Source organism: Rhinoraja longicauda, chromosome 3 (genome assembly GCF_053455715.1).
Source record: "Rhinoraja longicauda isolate Sanriku21f chromosome 3, sRhiLon1.1, whole genome shotgun sequence".
Taxonomy (NCBI): Eukaryota; Metazoa; Chordata; class Chondrichthyes; order Rajiformes; family Arhynchobatidae; genus Rhinoraja; species Rhinoraja longicauda.
The window spans coordinates 91,220,058-91,241,483 of NC_135955.1; positions in this window are offsets into that span (position 1 = coordinate 91,220,058).

Below are 21,426 nucleotides of genomic sequence, written 5' to 3' on the forward strand. Positions count from 1 at the left end.
GGAGGTTGCATAACAACCCGCCTCCCGGCCCGGGCGGCCGCCATTGGTGGAGCGGGAGCATGTGGCCACTGGCTGGGTGAGGTCACGCGGGGCGGTGACGTCACCTTGTCCTGTATTTGGGAGTGAGATAGTTGGCAACCCTAGCTGGTACATGTGACAATAAAGTATCACTGAATCATCGAATTGGAAGATAGATCAGCCATGATTGAATGGCGGAGTAGACGCGATGGGCCGAATGGCCTCATTCTGCTCCTATGACATGGTCTTACCAACAGAAACGTCACCCATTCCTTCTCTCCTGAGGTGCTGCCCATCCCGCTGAGTTACTCCAGCATCTCGTGTCTGTCTATCTTTACTGGTTTTGAAATGCCATTGCGTGAAGTAAGTGTGTGGTACTCTAAGGGTTAATATCTCTACATCGGAAACAGGGAAAGGAACAGTGTTGAACAGTGAGTTAATATTTGCACAGAGTCACCTCAAGGTCAGGGGCTTTAGAAGTCTGAATACCTTTCTTAAAGTTGTCAAATTGAACAAATAATCACTTAAAGTGTCAGGAAGCTGGAATGCAGCAATGTGTCTGACTTGTCACAGTGTGGGGCTTGTTAACAAGCGGGTAATCTGCCCGTAAAGCAGAGACCATCAAACCCACAAGCCAAGTGTGGTCACTGCCTGTGAGAGAGGCCTCTATAAAAAGCACGTGGTGTAAGAAAATAACTGCAGATGCTGGTACAAATCGAAGGTATTTATTTCACAAAATGCTGGAGTAACTCAGCAGGTCAGGCAGCATCTCAGGAGAGAAGGAAATTTCTGAAAAGCAGCAGATAGACCGATAGACTATAAAAAGCACAGTTGTTTTGCCCTGGAGCAAGACAGGAAGGCGAGGGAACTCGGGAAGTTTCAAGGGAATAATTTGGTGCTTCATCAGTCACGGTATTGAGTGTAGAAGTTGGGATGTTGTGCTACAGTTGTACAAGATGTGGGTGAGGATGCCTTTGGAGTATTGAGACTTCTAAAAACTTCCCTGTTTCCTGACGTTCCTTTTCCTTCAACAACCTAATCTAATCAACTTGAGCGAGTTGCTGTCTCTGACTCCCAAAGTTGGCCTTGCCACGTTAGCATTTTGCCTCATGGGTCATCTCTGTCCCCATCCATAACTATCTGAACCCGAATCGAACAGTGGTCATTGCTTCGAAAAGGCTCATCCAAGAACACTTCATCCACTTGCCCCTCCCAATTTCCCAAGACTAGACCCAGCGTTGCCCTCTCCTACATATTGACAGATACATATTGTGCTCAGTTCTGGTCACCCTGCTGTGGGAAGGATGTTGTTAAGCTGGAAAGAGAGCAGAGAAAATTTACGAGGATGTTGCCAGGACTCAATGGATTGAGATATAGGCAGAGGTAGAGGACTCTATTCCTTGGAGCGCAGGAGGAAGAGGGGTGATCTTAGAGAGGTGTACAAAATCACGAGAGGAATAGATCGGGTAGATGCACAGAGTCTCTTACCCAGAGTTGGGGAATCAAGAACCAGAGGACATTGGTTTAAGGTGAGAGAGAAATAATTTAATAGGAACTTGAGGGGCAACTTTTTCCACACATAGAAACATAGAAAATAGGTGCAGGAGGAGGCCATTCAGCCCTTCGAGCCAGCACTACCATTCATTGTGTTCATGGCTGATCATCTACAATCAGTAACCTGTGCCTGCCTTCTCCCCATATCCCTTGATTCCACTAGCCCCTAGAGCTCTATCTAACTTTCTCTTAAATCCATCCAGTGCCCTCTGTGGCAGAGAGTTCCACAAATTCACAACTCTGGGTGAAAAAGTGCCTTTTCATCTCAGTTTTAAATGGCCTCCCCTTTATTCTTAGACTGTGGCCCCTGGTTCTGGACTCCCCCAACATTGGGAACATTTTTCCTGCATCTAGCTTGTCCAGTCCTTTCCACAGAATCAGATGGGTATATGGAACCATGAGACCAGTACTATAACAACATTTAAAGGACACTTGGACAGGTACAAGGCAAGGAAGGGTTTAGAGGGCAATGTGCCAAACATGGACTAGTTTAGATGGGGCATGTTGGTCGGCATGGACAAATTGGTCCAAAGGGCCTGTGACGTTTGACTCTTGGGCTCTGTGTGTTGGGAGCAGTCAGTATTACAGTGAAATATGTGAAGGATATTTTACATGGATAGGACAGGTTTAGAGGGATATGGGCCAAACGCAGGCAGGTGGGACTAGTGTAGACGGGACATGTTTGTCGGTGTGGGCGAGTTAGGTTGAAGGTTGAGGGGGGATCTTATAGAAACGTACAAAATTCTTAAGGGGTTGGACAGGCTAGATGCAGGAAGATTGTTCCCGATGTTGGGGAAGTCCAGAATAAGGGGTCACAGTTTAAGGATAAGGGGGAAGTCTTTTAGGACGGAGATAAGAACGTTTTTTTTCACACAGAGAGTGGTGAATCTGTGGAATTCTCTGCCACAGAAGGTAGTTGAGGCCAGTACATTGGCTATATTTAAGAGGGAGTTAGATGTGGCCCTTGTGGCTAAAGGGATCAGGGGGTATGGAGAGAAGGCAGGTACAGGTTACTGAGCTGGATGATCAGCCATGATCATATTGAATGGCGGTGCTTACAGGCTCGAAGGGCCGAATGGCCAACTCCTGCACCTATTTTCTATGTTTCTATGTTTTTAAGGGCCTGTTCCCACACTGTATCGCTCTATAACTAGTGTAGATGGGGCATGTTGGCCAGTATGGGCAAGTTGGGCAGAAGGGCCTGTTTCCACGCTGTATCACTCTATGTCTAGCGTAGCTGGATTTAGATGGATGAGAGGAGATCTTATCGAAACGTATAAGATTATTAAGGGGTTGGACACGTTAGAGGCAGGAAACATGTTCCCAATGTTAGGGGAGTCCAGAACCAGGGGCCACAGTTTAAGAATAAGGGGTAGGCCATTTAGAACTGAGATGAGGAAAATTACGAAGCCAATTAACCTACACACCTGTACGAGTTTGGAACATGGCAGGAAACCGAAGATCCCGGAGAAAACCCACGCAGGTCACGGGGAGAACGTACAAACTCTGTACAGACGGCACCCGTGGTCAGGATGGAACCCGGGTCTCTGGTGGTGTAAAGCAATAACTCTACCGCTGCACCACCGTGCTGCCCTCGATGACTAGTCTTAAGATTTTGTTGGATCCACAGAAGCTGCTTTAATCCAGCACCCAGTTGTACCCCCAGCATGGACGTGTGAAATCAATAGCCTGCTTTTAAACTTCTGAACACCATCGGATTTCTCGCTGTATTTATTTACTTTCTAACCCCAGAGAGGTGCTGCCAAGTTGTAAAAACCTCTTGAAATATTGACTGATGTAAAAGTTCCTCTGGGGCAAATTTCAGCAGCTTGAGGCTTCCTGCCCTGATGTTCAAAGCTGTGGTGTTGCAGCTTGCCCGGGTTCACTGGGACTATGTTATGTGAGGATTCTGACAGATATTAATAACATCCCCGCTGCCAAACAGCTCCCTGTCTGTTTACAGGGACGGCCACACGATGGGCAACAACAGCGCCTTTCCAGAGTGGTGGCACGGTGGTGCAGCGGGTAGAGCTGCTGCCTCACAGCGCCGGAGACCCGGGTTCCATCCTGACCACGGGCGCTGTCTATACGGAGTTTGTACGTTCTCCCCGTGACCTGCGTGGGTTTTCTCCGGGTGCTCCGGTTTCCTCCCACACTCCAAAGACGTGCAGGTTTGTAGGTTAATTGGCTTGGTATAAGTGTAAATTGTCCCTAGTGTGTGTAGGATAGTGTTAGTGTGCGGGGATCGCTGGTCGGCACGGACTCAGTGGGCCGAAGGGCCTGTTTCCGCGCTGTATCTCTAAACTAAACTAAACTGAACTAAACGCTGGATTAAAGAGCAGTTCCAATGTCCAAACTAAACTTAACTAATTTAGTTGTAACCCTAGGAAACTGTTAATGCTCTTATAGAGTCACACAAATGTATGCAATAGATACATTTATAGATGCGCAGAAATGCATCCATCCAGTTGTTTTCCTATACAATACTCCAGATGTGGCCTCACCAACTTTAAGTGAACTAAGTACCTGTTCATCTAGATCCCTCTGCTCCACAACATCCCCTTGGGACCAGTCACTGTTTGTTAGAATCATGCAATAAATTCAGCAGGCAAGGAGGCCCTTTGGCCCATTTATCCTATCCTTTGCAGGTTAATTGACCTCTGTAAATGACCTCCAGTGTGATCGACACCAGGTGCTGTTTGAGAGGAGTTTGCATGTTCTCCCTGTGACCACGTGGGTTTCCCCCAGGCGCTCCAGTTTCCTCCACATTGCAAAGACGTGCAGGCTTGTAGGTTAATTGTCCCTCTGTAAGTTGCCACTGGGTGTGCAGGGGGTGGATGAGAAAGTGGGATAGCACGGAGCTGGTGTGATGGGCGTGGGCTGAGGGGGGGGAGGGTCGCAGGGCATGTTTGCATGTGGTATCGTTCTATGAGAGGCACATCATCATCATCATCATCATGTGGTATCGTTCTATGAGAGGCACATCATCATCATCATCATCATGTGGTATCGTTCTATGAGAGGCACATCATCATCACTTTACCGCGGCATGGAGTCGATGCCCCCATCGTTGCCGTCACCTCCCAGTGCCTGAGCCCCGGCCTTGATCCAGGGGATCCGGGCCTGAGCCCCGGCCTTGATCCAGAACTGAGTGGGGTTTAGTACCCCCCCCCCCCCCCAGGAGCTCCTGCTTCCTCCCACATCCTGAAGACGTGCGGCTTTGAAGGTTAATCGGCCCTCTGTCATTTGACAGTAGTGTGCCGAGAGTGGTGGAATCTGGGGATAGTTGGTGGATGAGCTTGTAGGATTAGTGTAAACGGGTGGGTAATGGTTGGCGTGGACTTGGTGCCCAAGGGCCTGTTTCCATGCTGTATCTCTCCATCTCTCCATCTTGTTGGGCCGAAGGGCCTGTTTCCATGCTGTATCTCTCTCTATGTATCTCTTGGTCTCTCTATATCTATATCTCGGTGGGCTGAAGGGCCTGTCTTCATGCTGTATCTCTCTATCGCCTTCTATCTCTCTCTCTGTCTAGCTCACTCTATCTCTCTCTATCTCTCTATCCTGCTATTGAGGGCGTGCAGCGTAGGTTTACTAGGTTAATTCCCGGAATGGCGGGACTGTCATATGTTGAAAGACTGGAGCGACTAGGCTTGTATATACTGGAATTTAGAAGGATGAGAGGAGATCTTATCAAAACGTATGATTATTAAGGGGTTGGACACGTTAGAGGCAGGAAACATGTTCCCAATGTTGGGGGAGTCCAGAACCAGGGGCCACAGTTTAAGAATAAGGGGTAGGCCATTTAGAACTGAGATGAGGAAAAACCTTTTCAGTCAGAGTTGTGAATCTGTGGAATTCTCTGCCTCAGAAGGCAGTGGAGGCCAATTCTCTGAATGCTTTCAAGAGAGAGCTGGATAGAGCTCTAAAGGATAGCGGAGTCAGGGGGTATGGGGAGAAGGCAGGAACGGGGTACTGATTGAGAATGATCAGCCATGATCACATTGAATGGTGGTGCTGGCTCAAAGGGCCGAATGGCCTCCTCCTGCACCTATTGTCTATTGTCCATTATCTATTGTCTATCTCTCTCTATCTTGGGAAATGCTCACATTAATCCTCACCAGACGCTGAATCTCAGAGTACAGATACAGACCGTCGATGTATCTGTATCTCACACCAGAGTAAGAGGGGATTATTCAACCTAGTGATTGGGCAGCTGGTGAACAATGTACTTGCCTGCACATGGCATTCTCTGCAACATCAACCAGGCAGTAAAACACAAAGTACTTTCCACCAGACTTATTTCACTATCACGTTGTTTTTCCTGATCTATATTTCTCGACAGACAGTGGAGGGACCGGCCTTTCATTCCGTTTATTTCTAACACCCACTGGATGTGAATGCTGACACCACTAAACGTTATTCCTGTTACCCTGTATCTGTACACTGTGGACGGCTCGATTGTAATCATGTATTGTCTTTCCGCTGACTGGTTAGCACGCAACACAAGCTTTTCACTGTACCTCGGTACACGTGACAATAAACTAAACTCAACTGAACTACACTAAAACTAAACCCTGTGGATTCCCATGTCCATCAGTGTGAATCTCACATGTCCCCAGCGGCAGGCTTGGCTCACAATCTGTTGGAAAATATCCAGCGGTTAATCTTTCAATCCTGTCTGGTGATTCCAGGTAATGGTGACTCGTTCAAACTTATGCTCGCTCTTCTACATTTTATTGTCTTTCCTCTTTCGCCGTTACATGTTTGGGCTGCTGTGCGTTTGACAGCTATACGTAGAACAGAGACCATACAACGGATGAACAGGCCCATCGGCCCAAAGTGGACAAACGCTCCAGATGCTGCCTGACCCACTGAGTTACTCCAGCACTCTGTGAAACGTCACCTATCCATGTTCTCCACAGATGCTGCCTGACCCGCTGAGTTACTCCAGCACTCTGTGAAACGTCACCTATCCATGTTCTCCACAGATGCTGCCTGACCAACATGCACCATCTACATTACTCACACCTGCCCACGTTTGACCCATGTTCCTCTAAACCATGCCTATCCATGCACCTGTCTAAATGTCTTTTAAATGTTGTTATAGTCCCTTCCCAAACTACCTCTCTGGCAGCTCGTTCCATACACCCACCACCATCTGTGTGAAAAAGCCGCCCCTCGAGTCCCTATTAGATCTTTTCCCCCTCATCGTAAACCAATGTCCTCCAGTTCTTGAGGTTGCCCAAGTGTTGGGGTGACATAAAGAACTGCAGATGCTAGAATCTTAAACAAAGCACAAAGTGCTGGAGGAACTCCGAGGTCAAGCAGCATCTGTGCCGGGATTGGCCAGGCAGCGTTTTGGACCAGAACATCAGAACAAGGAACCTGATCTGAAACGTTGCCAGCCCATTCCTTCTCTCCACAGATGCTGCCTGACCCGCTGAGTTCTTCCACCACTCAATGGTTGAGACTGATTGACTGTGGAACACTGTGGAAAAAAGGTCAATGGTGGGGGGGGGGGTGAGATAGAACCACAGAGAGGTGGAGAATGAGGTGGTCACATCCTAGCCCATAGTTGAGCTGACCTGAGTATCTTTGCTCTTATGCCTTGGCCTCTTATTTTAGTTTAGTTTAGAGATACCCCCTGGAAACAGGCCCTTCGGCCCACCAAACCCATACTGACCATCGATCACCCGTTCACACTAGTTCTACCTGTACCCACTTCCTCATCCACTCCCAACGCATTAGGGGGCAATTTACAGAGGCCGATTAACCTATACAGGGATCGCTGGGCGGCACGGACTTGGAGGGCCGAAAAGGCCTGTTTCCGGCTGTATATATATGATGATGATGATGATGATGATAAACCCGTGTGCCTTTGGAATGTGGGAAACAATCCTTGCGGTCACAGAGAGAACATGCAAACTCCACACAGACCACCGGCAGTCAGGATCAAACCTGGGTCTCTGGCGCTGTGAGGCAATAACTCTACCGCTGCACCACCGTTCTTATGTCCTGGTTCGAAGGGCCGAATGGTCTCCTCCTGCACCTATTTTCCATGTCTATGTTGTTACAGTGAGCTGTTCTCTCTCCATCCCCAAATTCTAAAAGGACTGGACAAGCTAGATGCAGGATAAATGTTATCATATCATATCATATATATACAGCCGGAAACAGGCCTTTTCGGCCCTCCAAGTCCGTGCCGCCCAGCGATCCCCGTACATTAACACTATCCTACACCCACTAGGGACAATTTTTTACATTTACCCAGCCAATTAACCTACATACCTGTACGTCTTTGGAGTGTGGGAGGAAACCGAAGATCTCGGAGTAAACCCACGCAGGTCACGGGGAGAACGTACAAACTCCTTACAGTGCAGCACCCGTAGTCAGGATCGAACCTGAGTCTCCGGCGCTGCATTCGCTGTAAAGCAGCAACTCTACCGCTGCCCTACCGTGCCGCCCTGTTCCCATGTTCCCAATGTTGGGGGAGTCCAGAACCAGGGGCCACAGTCTAAGAATAAAGGGGAGGCCATTTAAAACTAAGGTGAGAAGGAACTTTTTCACCCAGAGAGTTGTGAATTTGTGGAATTTTCTGCCACAGAGGGCAGTGGAGGTCAAATCACTGGATGGGTTTAAATGAGTTAGATAGAGCTCTAGGGGCTAGTGGAATCAAGGGATATGGGGAAAAGGCAGGCATGGGTTACTGATTGTGGATGATCAGCCATGATCACAATGAATGGCGGTGCTGGCTCGAAGGGCCGAATGGCCTCCTCCTGCACCTATTTTCCATGTTTATGTTGTTACAGCATGAGTGAAGCTGTTCTCTCTCCATCTCCAGCTACCCCACTGACAGACACACTGTAGGGCCACAGCTAACAACATTCTAACTTCCCATCGTTCATCTGTACTCTGCCCTGGGAAAGATCTACTATTCTCCACACTTCACTGCACTCTTTGTGAAGTTTAGACAAGTTCCAAGTCACAACCATCTTGTCAGAGAGCCGCTGCCACAACTTGCATCATCCGTTTCATTACGCAAACTTATAAATCAAGCAAGCTGAAAGCCCGGCCTTTCACACGCACAAAGTTAATTGTAGCCTTTAGTTTAATACGATTTAAAGTCTCATCAAATGACTTCATGCCGGCTAATTGATCGCTTTTATATGTAAATGCATGAGCTCAACAGAAAGGATCAGAACCACACACTGGTTTGGTTTGGAAACACCTCGTGAATTCTTGAAAGGATGTTTCATTTGAACAGAAACTAAACTAAAACTAACAGCGTTTAAATTACATGTACGCAGAATCTACACAGTGAATGGTAGGGCTCTGGGGAGTGTTGTGGAGCAGAGGGATCTAGGAGTGCAGGTGCGTGGTTCCCTGAAGGTCAATAGACAATAAGTGCAGGAGGAGTCCATTCGGCCCTTCGAGCCAGCACCGCCATTCAATGTGATCATGGCTGATCATTCTCAATCAGTACCCCGTTCCTGCCTTCTCCCCATACCCCCTGACTCCGCTATCCTTAAGAACTTTATCTAACTCTCTCTTGAATGCATTCAGAGAATTGGCCTCCACTGCCTTCTGAGGCAGAGAATTCCACAGATTCACAACTCTCTGACTGAAAAAGTTTTTCCTCATACAATCATAGAAACATAGAAAATAGGTGCAGGAGTAGGCCATTCGGCCCTTCCAGCCTGCACCGCCATTCATCTCCGTTCTAAATGGCCTACCCCTTATTCTTAAACTGTGGCCCCTGGTTCTGGACTCCCCCAACATTGGGAACATGTTTCCTGCCTCTAACGTGTCCAACCCCTTAATAATTTTATACATTTCGATAAGATCCCCTCTCATCCTTCTAAATTCCAGTATATACAAGCCTAGTCGCTCCAGTCTTTCAACATATGACAGTCCTGCCATTCCGGGAATTAACCTAGTAAACCTACGCTGCACGCCCTCAATAGCAAGAATATCCTTCCTCAAATTTGGAGACCAAAACTGCACACAGTACTCCAGGTGCGGTCTCACTAGGCCCCTGTACAACTGCAGAAGGACCTCTTTGCTCCTATACTCAACTGCTCTTGTTATGGCCAACATGCCATTGGCTTTCTTCACTGCCTGCTGTACCTGCATGCTTCCTTTCAGTGACTGATGCACTAGGACACCCAGATCTCGTTGTACGTCCCATTTTCCTAACTTGACACCATTCAGATAATAATCTGCCTTCCTATTCTTACCACCAAAGTGGATAACCTCACACTTATCCACATTAAACTGCATCTGCCATGCATCCGCCCACTCACACAACCTATCCAAGTCACCCTGCAGCCTCATAGCATCTTCCTCACCCAGCTTTGTGTCATCCAGGTGGAGTCGCAGGTAGATCAGGTGGTCAAAAAGGCTTTTGGCACATTGGCCTTCATCAGTTAGAGTGTTGAGTATAGAAGTTGGGAGGTCATGTTGCAGTTGGTGAGACCGTATTTAGAGTATTGTGTTCATGTTATAGGAAAGATGTTGTCAATCTGGAAAGGGCACAGAGAAGATTTACGAGGATGTTGCCAGGACTAGAGGGTGTGAGCTACAGGGAGAGGTTGAGCAGGCTGGGTCTCTATTCCATGGAGCGCAGGAGGATGAGGGGTGATCTTATAGAGGTGTACAAAATCATGAGAGGAATAGATCGGGTAGATGCACAGAGTCTCTTGCCCAGAGTTGGGGAATCAAGGACCAGAGGACACAGGTTCAAGGTGAAGGGGAAAAGATTTAATAGGAATCTGAGGGGCAGCTTTTTCACACAGAGGGTGGTGGGTGTATGGAACAAGCTGCCAGAGGAGGTAGTTGAGGCTGGGACTATCACAACGTTTAAGAAACAGTTAGACAGGTACATGGATAGGACAGGTTTAGAGAGATATGGACCAAACGTGGGCAGGTGGGACTAGTGTAGATGGGACATGTGGGCTGGGGTGGGCAAGTTGGGCTGAAGGGCCTGTTTCTACACTATACCACTCCATGACTAGGTGGAGATGGGACATGTTGGGTGGTGTGGGAAAGTTGGGCTGAAGGGCCAGTTTCCACGCTGTATCACTCTATCTCTATGACTAGTGTAGCTGGGGCATGTTGGCCGATGTGGGTACGTTGGGATAGACAACAGACAATAGGTGCAGGAGGAGGCCATTTCCCCTACGAGCCAGCACCGCCATTCAATGTGATCATGGCTGATCATTCTCAATCAGTACCCCGTTCCTGCCCAGAAGGGCCAGTTTCCACACGGTATCACTCTTTGTCTCTCTGTCTCTATCACTACTGTAGCCTGGGACCTGCTGGCTGGTGTGGGTATGTTGGGATGATGGGCCTGTTTCCACACTGTGTCACTCTCTGTCTCTATGACTAGTGTAGCTGGGGCATGTTGGCCGGTGTGGGTGAGTTGGGATGAAGGGCCAGTTTCCACACTGTGTCACTCTCTGTCTCTATGACTAGTGTAGCTGGGACCTGCTGGCCCGTGTGGGTGAGTTGGGATGAAGGGCCAGTTTCCACACTGTGTCACTCTCTGTCTCTCTGTCTCTCTGTCTCTATGACAAGTGTAGCTAGGGCATGTTGGCCCGTGTGGGTACGTTGGGATGATGGGCCTGTTTCCACACTGTGTCACTCTCTGTCTCTGTGTCTCTCTGTCTCTATGACTAGTGTAGCTAGGGCATGTTGGCCCGTGTGGGTACGTTGGGATGATGGGCCTGTTTCCACACTGTGTCACTCTCTGTCTCTGTGTCTGGGCAGAGTGATTGATCTTTGTCACAGCGGCAACTGGCGTTGTCTGTGCAGCTGATGGGAATGTGGGGAATGTATCCAACCGGTCGGAACTAATGTGTGAGTGGGGCAGGGGGTACAGTGACACAATGTGTGTGTGTCCCGTGGTTCAGTGCTGTGGTTTGTGAGGGGGGGGGGGGTGGATGTGGGGGGCAGTTTAATGCCGTGGTTTGTGAGTGAGGGGGGGTTTCTGTGTGGATGAGGGGGGCAGTTTGACTCGGTTCCAAGTCTATCATCATCACATTTTCCCATGCCAATCACACACGGGAAATGTTTCTGCTCGGTCGGCTTTGAATTAAATGAGGAATGGGAGGTGCTGGGACTGTCAGACACACAGTGCAGGTACAGGCTGGGCCCCTGGTCTCACTATTAGACACATCATGTCACCGTACCACATCTCCAGCCTGGCCCGGCCCAGCCCGGCCCAGCCCGGCCCAGTCCGGCCCGGCCCGGTCACACACACACGGGCAATTGCATTTGTGGCAGATCATTAAATGCCTGGGTGAAATGCCGACACCTGTACACCTGGGCTTCCTACTCCTGTGACTGATGTTCACCTGGCAGTAGCAGAATAACCCAGCACACAGCAAACCAGGGGAGGGAAGGCAAACAAAGGCCTCTTTATTGTGCGGCACCTCCCTGCTCTCCTGCCTTTCAGGACGTGCGATGCAGAGCCACTTGTGTTCGATGTCATCGTGATTACAGAGGCTCACCGCTGAGCTTCTGGACATAAACAATGGACAATAGGTGCAGGAGGAGGCCACTCGGCCCTTCGAGCCAGCACCACCATTCAATGTGGTCATGGCTGATCATTGCTGTGTGCTAACCAGTCTGCAGTAAGACTGTACATGATTACAATCGAGCTGTCCACCGTGTACAGATACATGATAAAGCGAATAACGTTTAGTGCAAGGTCAAGTCCAGTGGCGACCTATTAAAGATAGTCCCAGGGTCTCCAATGATGTAGGTGGGAGGTCAGGACACGTTAGAGGCAGGAAACATGTTCCCAATGTTGGGGGAGTCCAGAACAAGGGGCCACAGCTGGATAGAGCTCTTAAGGATAGCGGAGTCAGGAGGTATGGGGAGAAGGCAGGAACGGGGTACTGATTGAGAATGATCAGCCATGGTCGAAGGGCCGAATGGCCTCCTCCTGCACCTATTGTCTATTGTCTAGTTGGTGATAGGATGGTTCAGTTATCTGATAACAGGTCAGACACACACACCATCCTAGTTCTATTTTCTACGCTTGATGCCCCAGTAATTGATCGGAACAAGACGGAGCTGGGCATTATCTACATCCTTAGACTTTAGACTTTAGAGATACAGCGCGGAAACAGGCCCTTCGGCCCACTGAGTCTGTGCTGACCAGCGATCCCCGCACACTAACTCTAACCTACACACACGAGGGACAGTTTACAATTTTACCGAAGCCAATTTAACCTACAAACCTGCACGTCTTTGGAGTGTGGGAGGAAACCGGAGAAAACCCACGCAGGTCACGGGGAGAACGTGCAAACTCCATACAGACAGCACCCGTGGTCGGGATGGAACCCGGGTCTCCGGCGCTGTGAGGCAGCAACTCTACTGCTGGGCCACCTGGTTTCTAATGTTTAGACTTTGTTCTGACCATTCGATGATAGAAACAGTTGTTTCTGTCGCTGCTACAGATGACTCTTGAAACAAAAACTGCAATGAGCAGAGCAGTGATGTGGCTCCTGGAGCCTCGTGCAGTGGAGCTGTGTGGAGACCGACCGGTTCACCCTAACAACACAACCTCTCTTGTGTTAGTGTCCTCACGTGACCCGCTGTTGTGAGGTTGTCCATTTCACAAATCTACCTGCTGTTGGATGGGCCTGGCCGTTTAGTTTCAGCGGCCCTTGTTGGGCTGCAGAGTTTGCTGCCATCATTGCCTGTGGTGATGGGCAGATCAAAGCGGTTTCTGTATGGCGAGCGGGGGCGAGGGGGGGCGAGGCGGGGGTTGAGGGGGGTGAGGGGGGGCGAGGCAGGAGTTGAGGGGGGTGAGGGGGGGCGGGGGGGCGAGGGGGGTGAGGGGGGGCGAGGCGGGGGTTGAGGGGGGGTGAGGGGGCGAGGGGGGGTTGAGGGGGGTGAGGGGGGCGGGGGGGCGAGGGGGGGTTGAGGGGGGTGAGGGGGGCGGGGGGGTTGAGGGGGGTGAGGCGGGGGTTGAGGGGGGTGAGGGGGGCGGGGGGGCGAGGGGGGGTTGAGGGGGGTGAGGCGGGGGTGAGGGGGGGGGCGAGGCAGGAGTTGGGGGTGAGGAGGGGCGGGGGGGGTGAGGGGGGGCGGGGGGGCGAGGGGGGTGAGGAGGGGCGAGGGGGGTGAGGGGAGAGAGGGGGGTAAGGGGGGGGGGGTGAGGGGAGAGAGGGGGGGTAAGGAGGGAGGGCGAGGGCGAGGGTTCCATTGGGAGTGTCTGAGGCAACACTGGCATCATGTTGGGCTTTGCCACCACGCGATCCTGACCCAATGTGCAAGCTGACATCACAGAGAGGCAGCCAGGTGGCCACACAAAGCCAGCCAGCCACCCCTCTGGCACCGACATTGTTCACTGGATGCATGTCAGGCTGTGTCCATCGCAGTAGAAAGAGGAAACATCAGTGGATATTCCCACATTAAAGGGAGGCACAGACTTACTTGACTTTACACTTGGTGTTAACACAGCAGGATCAGAAATTCAATAGAGTCATACACCGATCAGCCAAAACATTATGACCACTGACAGGTGAAGTGAATAATATTGATGATCTTGTTACAATGGCACCTGTCAAGGGGTGGGATATATGAGGCAGCAAGTGAACAGTCAGTTCTTGAAGTTGATGTGTTGGATGCAGGAGAAATGGGCAGGAGTAAAGACCTGAGTGACTTTGACAAGGGCCAAATTGTTCTGGCCAGACGACTGGGTCAGAGCATCTGTGAAACGGCAAGGCTTGTGGGGTGCTCCCGGTCAGCAGTGGTGAGTACCGACCGACAGTGGTCCGAGGAGGGACAAACCACAAACCGGCGACAGGCAGGGTGTTGGGCGCCCAAGGCTCATCGATGCGCGAGGGCAACGAAGGCTATCCCATCTGGATGGGGGTCTCTCTCTGATGCTGAGCGGTTGCAACTCTACCGCTGCACCACTGTGCTGTCCCCCCCCCATACACACACACGCACACACACACACACACACACACACACACACACACACCACGCACACATACACACACACACACACACACACACCACGCACACACACACACACACACCACGCACACACACACACACACACCACGCACACACACACACACACACACACACCACACGCACACACACACACACACACCACACACACACACACACACCACACGCACACACACACACACACACCACACGCACACACACACACACACACACACACCACACACACACACACACACACACACGCGGGCACACACACACACACACACACACACACACGCACACACACACCACGCACACACACACACACACACACCACGCACACACACACACGCGGGCACACACACGCGCACACGCACACCACGCACGCACACACACACACACAACACACACACGCACACACGCACACGCACACCACACACCATGTACATGCACACACACACACACACGCACACACGCATGCACACACACACACACCACACACACACACACACACACACACACACACACACACACACACACACACACACACACACACACACACACACACACACACACACACACACACACACACACACACACACACACACACACACACACACACACACACACACACACACACACACACACACACACACACACAGCATTTACCTGAAGGGCAACGTTTCCACTCACAGGGTGGTGGTGCATGGAATCAGCTGCCAGAGGAGGTATTTAAGGCAGGTTCTGCAACAACATTTAAAAGACACTTGGAAAGGAAAAAGGTAAGAACAAATTGGAGGGGTAAGTGTCAAACGCTGGCAAGTGGGACAGGTTAGGCTGGGCAACTTGGTGGGCATGGACATGTTGGACTGAATGGCCTGTTTCCATGCTGTATAACTACTCTAGATCTAATGCCTGGCACATCATATTGCAGCTGTACATTGGTAAAGCCCCCTATGGCAGCCAGGATACATATCCCTGCATATTGATCCTGTCTGATTCCTTCATCACATCTGAAGAAGGTCATAAGTGATAGGAGCAGAATTAGGCCATTCAGCCCATCAATTCTACTCCACCATTCAATCATGGCTGATCTATCTCTCCCTCCTAACCCCATTCTCCTGCCTTCTCCCCATAACCCCTGATACCCGCACTGATCAACAATCTTAAGGGTCTTGACCCGAAGGATCACCTATTCCTTTTCTGCAGAGATGCTGCCTGACCCGCTGAGTTACTCCAGCACTCTGTGAAATGCCTGTTTCCACACTGTATCACTCTATGACGCTCTGCATTTCTGATCATTGAGGTTATGACCACAACTGTACACCAACGCCTCCACTTCCTGACAAGAATCAAAACATTTGGCACATGTCATTTAACTCTTACCATCTTCTACTGATTCACCGTAGAAAGCATTTGGGCTTGGCAGCTTGGTTTGGCAACTGTTCTGCCGAAAACTGCCAGAGAGTTGTGGACACTGTCCAGACCCACCCCCTCCCCACCCCCTCCCCCTCCCCACCCCCTCCCCCTCCCCACCCCCTCCCCACCCCTCCCCCTCCCCACCCCCTGACCACTGCCCCTGACCACTGCCCCTGACCACTGCCCCTGACCCCTGCCCCTGACCCCTCCCCCTCCCCACCCCCTGACCACTGCCCCTGACCACTGCCCCTGACCACTGCCCCTGACCACTGCCCCTGACCACTGCCCCTGACCCCTGCCCCTGACCCCTGCCCCTGACCCCTGCCCCTCCCCTGACCACTGCCCCTGACCCCTGACCCCTGCCCCTCCCCTGACCACTGCCCCCCCCCTCCACTGCCCCTTTCCATTTCCTGACTCTGTATTTGTAATGAATGTGTGGGTCGCCCAGTGGTGCAGCGGGTGGAGCTGCTGCCTCACGGCACCAGAGACCCGGGTTTGTGTCAAACCTCGGGTGCTGTTCTCCCCGTGACCTGCGTGGGTTTTCTCCGGGTGCCCTGGTTTCCTCTCACACTCCAAAGACGTGCAGGTTTGTAGTTTAATTGGCCTGTTATAAATGTAGATTGTCGCTGGTGTGTGGGATAGTGTTCGTGTGCAGGGATCGCTGGTTAACGCGGTCTGTCTAGCTGGGGCTGTTTCCATGACGTCTCTCTAAGGTCTACAGGGAGGTTGTGCATGTTCTGTGATGTGTTAATCTCCGCAATGTGGTGTGATGGGGCAGTTTGAAAGTGTCACGGGTAGACACACAATTCTTGCTATTGACGGTGTGCAGTGTGGGTTCACTAGGTTAATTCCCGGAATGGCGGGACTGTCATATGTTGAAAGACTGGAGCGACTAGGCTTGTATACACTGGAATTTAGAAGGATGAGAGGAGATCTTATCGAAACGTATAAGATTATTAAGGGGTTGGACACATTAGAGGCAGGAAACATGTTCCCAATGTTGGGGGAGTCCAGAACCAGGGGCCACAGTTTAAGAATAAGGGGTAGGCCGTTTAGAACGGAGATGAGGAAAAACCTTTTCACTCAGAGAGTTGTAAATCTGTGGAATTCTCTGCCTCAGAAGGCAATGGAGGCCAATTCTCTGAATGCATTCAAGAGAAAGCTAGATAGAGCTCTTAAGGATAGCGGAGTCAGGGGGTATGGGGAGAAGGCAGGAACGGGGTACTGATTGAGAATCATCAGCCATGATCACATTGAATGGCGGTGCTGGCTCGAAGGGCCGAATGGCCTACTCCTGCACCTATTGTCTATTGTCTATTGAGTAACTCAGCGGGTCAGGCAGCATTTGTGGAGAACATGGATAGGTGACGTTTCACAGAGTGCTGGAGTAACTCAGCAGGTCAGGCAGCATCTTGGGAGGGAAGGAATGGGTGATGTTTCGGGTCGAGACCCTTCCTGAGACTGAGGGTTTGAAAGTGTCTCTCGCTGTTGGTTCAGCGTGTGGACAGCGTGTGCTCCACAGATGGGAAAAGTTAAGTTGTTGATGGAAACTACATTAACACATTGGCTGACCGCATGGAAACAAAACTCCCGGCCAACGTGCGGATGGGAGAGTCCTCCTGCTTCATCATTTTAGAGTAAAATATACAATAAATCACAGTGAAATGCCCTTGGCTCGTGCCAGGAAGATATCTGAAGCTAACCATCAGCCTTGCTCCAGGTCAGAGAGTCAGGAGAGGAGACGATTGAATTGTTATGTGTCGTGGCAAGTTAGCAGTGAAACACTTTCATCATACCTCATCATATCATATCATATCATATATATACAGCCGGAAACAGGCCTTTTCGGCCCACCAAGTCCGTGCCGCCCAGCGATCCCCGTACATTAACACTATCCTACACCCACTAGGGACAATTTTTTTTTTTTTTAACATTTACCAAGCCAATTAACCTACATACCTGTACGTCTTTGGAATGTGGGAGGAAACCGAAGATCTCGGAGAAAACCCACGCAGGTCACGGGGAGAACGTACAAACTCCTTACAGTGCAGCACCCGTAGTCAGGATCGAACCTGAGTCTCCGGCGCTGCATTCGCTGTAAAGCAGCAACTCTACCGCTGCGCCACCGTGCCGCCCCTGATGATCTCCGGCAATGAGCTGAAGATAACAGTGCAATACGAGGCATTGCAATCTGATATAGATCTGAGTGCTCTCCTTGGAACTCAAAGCAAATTCACAATTCTGAAATTTGTCGATACTTGTGTGTGATGGACGACCAACGTAAGAGACGGTGGAATAAGGGGTCGGCCATTTGGAACGGAGAGTTGAAAATCTGTGGAATTCTCTGCCTCAGAAGGCAGTGGAGGCCAACTCTCTGAATGCATTCAAGAGAGAGTTAAAGCTCTTAAAGATAGCAGAGTCAGGAGGTATGGGGAGAAGGCAGGAACGGGGTACTGATTGTGGATGATCAGCCATGATCACGGTGAATGGCGGTGCTGGCTCGAAGGGCCGAATGGCCTCTTCCTGCACCTATTGTCTATTGTCTATTGGCGCAGCAGTAGAGTTGCTGCCTCACGGCGCCAGAGACCCGGGTTCCATCCTGACCACGGGTGCTGTCTGTACGGAGTTTGTACGTTCTCCCCGTGACCAGTGTGGGTTTTCTCCAGACGCTCTGGTTTCCTCCCACACTCCAAAGACGTGCAGGTTTGTCGGTCAATTAGCTTCGGTAAAATTATAAATTGTTCCTGGTGTGTGGGATAGTATTAGTGTACAGTGATCGCTGACCGGTGTGGACACAGTGGCTGAAGAGCCTGTTTCCGTGCTGTGTCACTAAACTAATCTAAGCTAAACACAGAGTGTTGGAGTAACTCAGCGGGTCAGGCAGCATCTGTGGAGAGAAGGAATGGGTGACTTTTGTGTCGAGACCCTTCTTCAGTCTTCAGTCAGGTGTAGATGGAGTCAATGGAAGGCAGGTTGGTTTGTGTGATGGTCTGGGCTGCTAGCCTTGTCGAGGCAGCGTGAGGTGTAGATGGAGTGGGTGGGAGGGAGGTTGGTTTGTGTGATGGTCTGGGCTGCGTCCACAATTGCGGTTCTTGTGGTTACAAGACATTGGTGAGGCCACGTTTAAAGCATTGTGTTTTCGTGAGGCAGGGTAGTGTGGATGGAATCAATGGGGTTGAGGTGAATCGGACAGTACGCTAGCTTATGGGGGAACGTACATCCAGACGTTGTCCCAGCATCATCTCTCTACCTGCGCACCTCCACTGTTACACTCACACTATATTACTGATAACTACAATTAGTGAATGAATGAATTAATGGTTAACACAGGCCTTATTCCAAAATTAATGCTAACATATAGCACATTAATTAGTTTAATCACACACAATAATCTCCAGCTTTCTTATTTGACGTCACCAGTTTACATTTACGGGCAGCACGGTGGCGCAGCGGTAGAGTTGCCGCCTTACAGCGAATGCAGCGCCGGAGACCCGGGTTCCATCCCGACTACGGGCGCTGTCTGTATAGAGTTTGTACGTTCTCCCCGTGACCTGCGCGGGTTTTCTCAGAGATGAGGAAAAACCTTTTCAGTCAGAGAGTTGTGAATCTGTGGAATTCTCTGCCTCAGAGGGCAGTGGAGGCCAATTCTCTGAATGCATTCAAGAGAGAGCTAGATAGAGCTCTTAAGGATAGCGGAGTCAGGGGGTATGGGGAGAAGGCAGGAACGGGGTACTGATTGAGAATGATCATCCATGATCACATTGAATGGCGGTGCTGGCTCGAAGGGCCGAATGGCCTCCTCCTGCACCTATTGTCTATTGTCTATCTTCGGTTTCCTCCCACACTCCAAAGATGTTCAGGTTTGTAGGTTAATTGGCTTTGGTAAAATCGTAAATTATCCCGAATGTGCAGGGTAGTGTTGGTGTAGGGGGTGATTGCCGATCGGTGTGGACTCGCTGGGCTGATGTGTAGGGTAGTGTTGGTTACGGGGTGATTGCCGATCGGTGTGGACTCGCTGGTCTGATGTGTAGGGTAGTGTTGGTGTAGGGGGTGATTGCCGATCGGTGTGGACTCGCTGGGCTGATGTGTAGGGTAGTGTTGGTTACGGGGTGATTGCCGATCGGCGTGGACTCGCTGGTCTGATGTGCCAGTTCCGTGCTGTATCTGAAGTCTAAAGTGAAGTATCATGGGTTTGGTATTGTGGTCAGTCAGGAAAACAGTGACTGATATCTATACACTACAACTCTCGTTTGTGCGTTTGTTTGTTCCTGAACTACAGCCCAAACGGTACACGATAACGCTGTAGCGACCATAGAGAGTGGTCCTAGGTATCGAACCCTCAGATTGGCCAGCAAGGTCACGTGTGGGTGCGACCATAAGGATTGGTCCAGGGAGTGAGACCGCTGATTGGACAGCGTGGTCACGTGCGGTTTGGGCGCCTAAAAGAGTCAGTTGAGAGACTTCTTAAAACAGTTAGTTTTAATGGTTGTCTGTAATCTCATTAAGTAAACTTTGTGATCGAGTATTGCTGTCGCAATAAACTTCTTCAACAAAGAACAAGCCTCCAGACTCGCCATATTGGTGACCCCGACGTGATCCAGCCGATCACCTACCATGAGTGAACAAGACGCCTCGTTTTTGGCTGCTACGCCCGGCGCACCGGAGCTAAGCGCGGTCAGCGTTCACCTTCCATCGTTTTGGGCACATCAACCACAATCTTGGTTTGTCCATACCGAAGCCCAGTCTCACTTAAGAAACATCTCGGCAGACGCGACAAAGTACTGCTACCTCATCAGCGCTCTACCGCCGGAGACGACCGCACGGGTGATGCGGTTCAGAAGACAAGTACGAGGCCATGAAGGCACTGTTGTTACGAACCTTCGGATTCAGTAGGCATGACCGAGCTAAGAGGCTTATGCACCTACCGGATCTCGGAGATCGGCTGCCGTCTGTCCTCATGGCTGAGATGTTAACGCTAGCAGGTGAACATACGGATTGCCTCATGTTCGAGCAGGCATTCCGAGAGCAGCTTCCCGAAGATGTCAAACTCATGCTCACGGATTGTTCTTTTAAGGACCCCGTGGCATATGCAGAGAAAGCCGAAGCGCTCATGGCGTCCAAATCAAAAAGAAGCAGTTCGATCAACAAGGTCTCAACATCAGCGGCCGCGCCACAGCGACATCAAGATGGCGCCGCGTCTCCCGCCAATTCTCCAAAAGCCCGCCAAAAGGATCCGCACAAGCGCGGCTGGTGCTATTACCATCTACGATGGGGTGGAGAATCCTGCAACTGCCGCTCACCTTGTACCTTCTCGGGAACACAACAATGTCAGCCCCACCTTACTCACCGCCGACCCTTTGGTGCCAATGGAAGACGTTTCATTGAAATCGGTGTTATATTTGTAAAGTTATTCACATTTTAGAGTTTAAATCTATCTCTAGTCTCAAATCCAAACAATAAATAGGC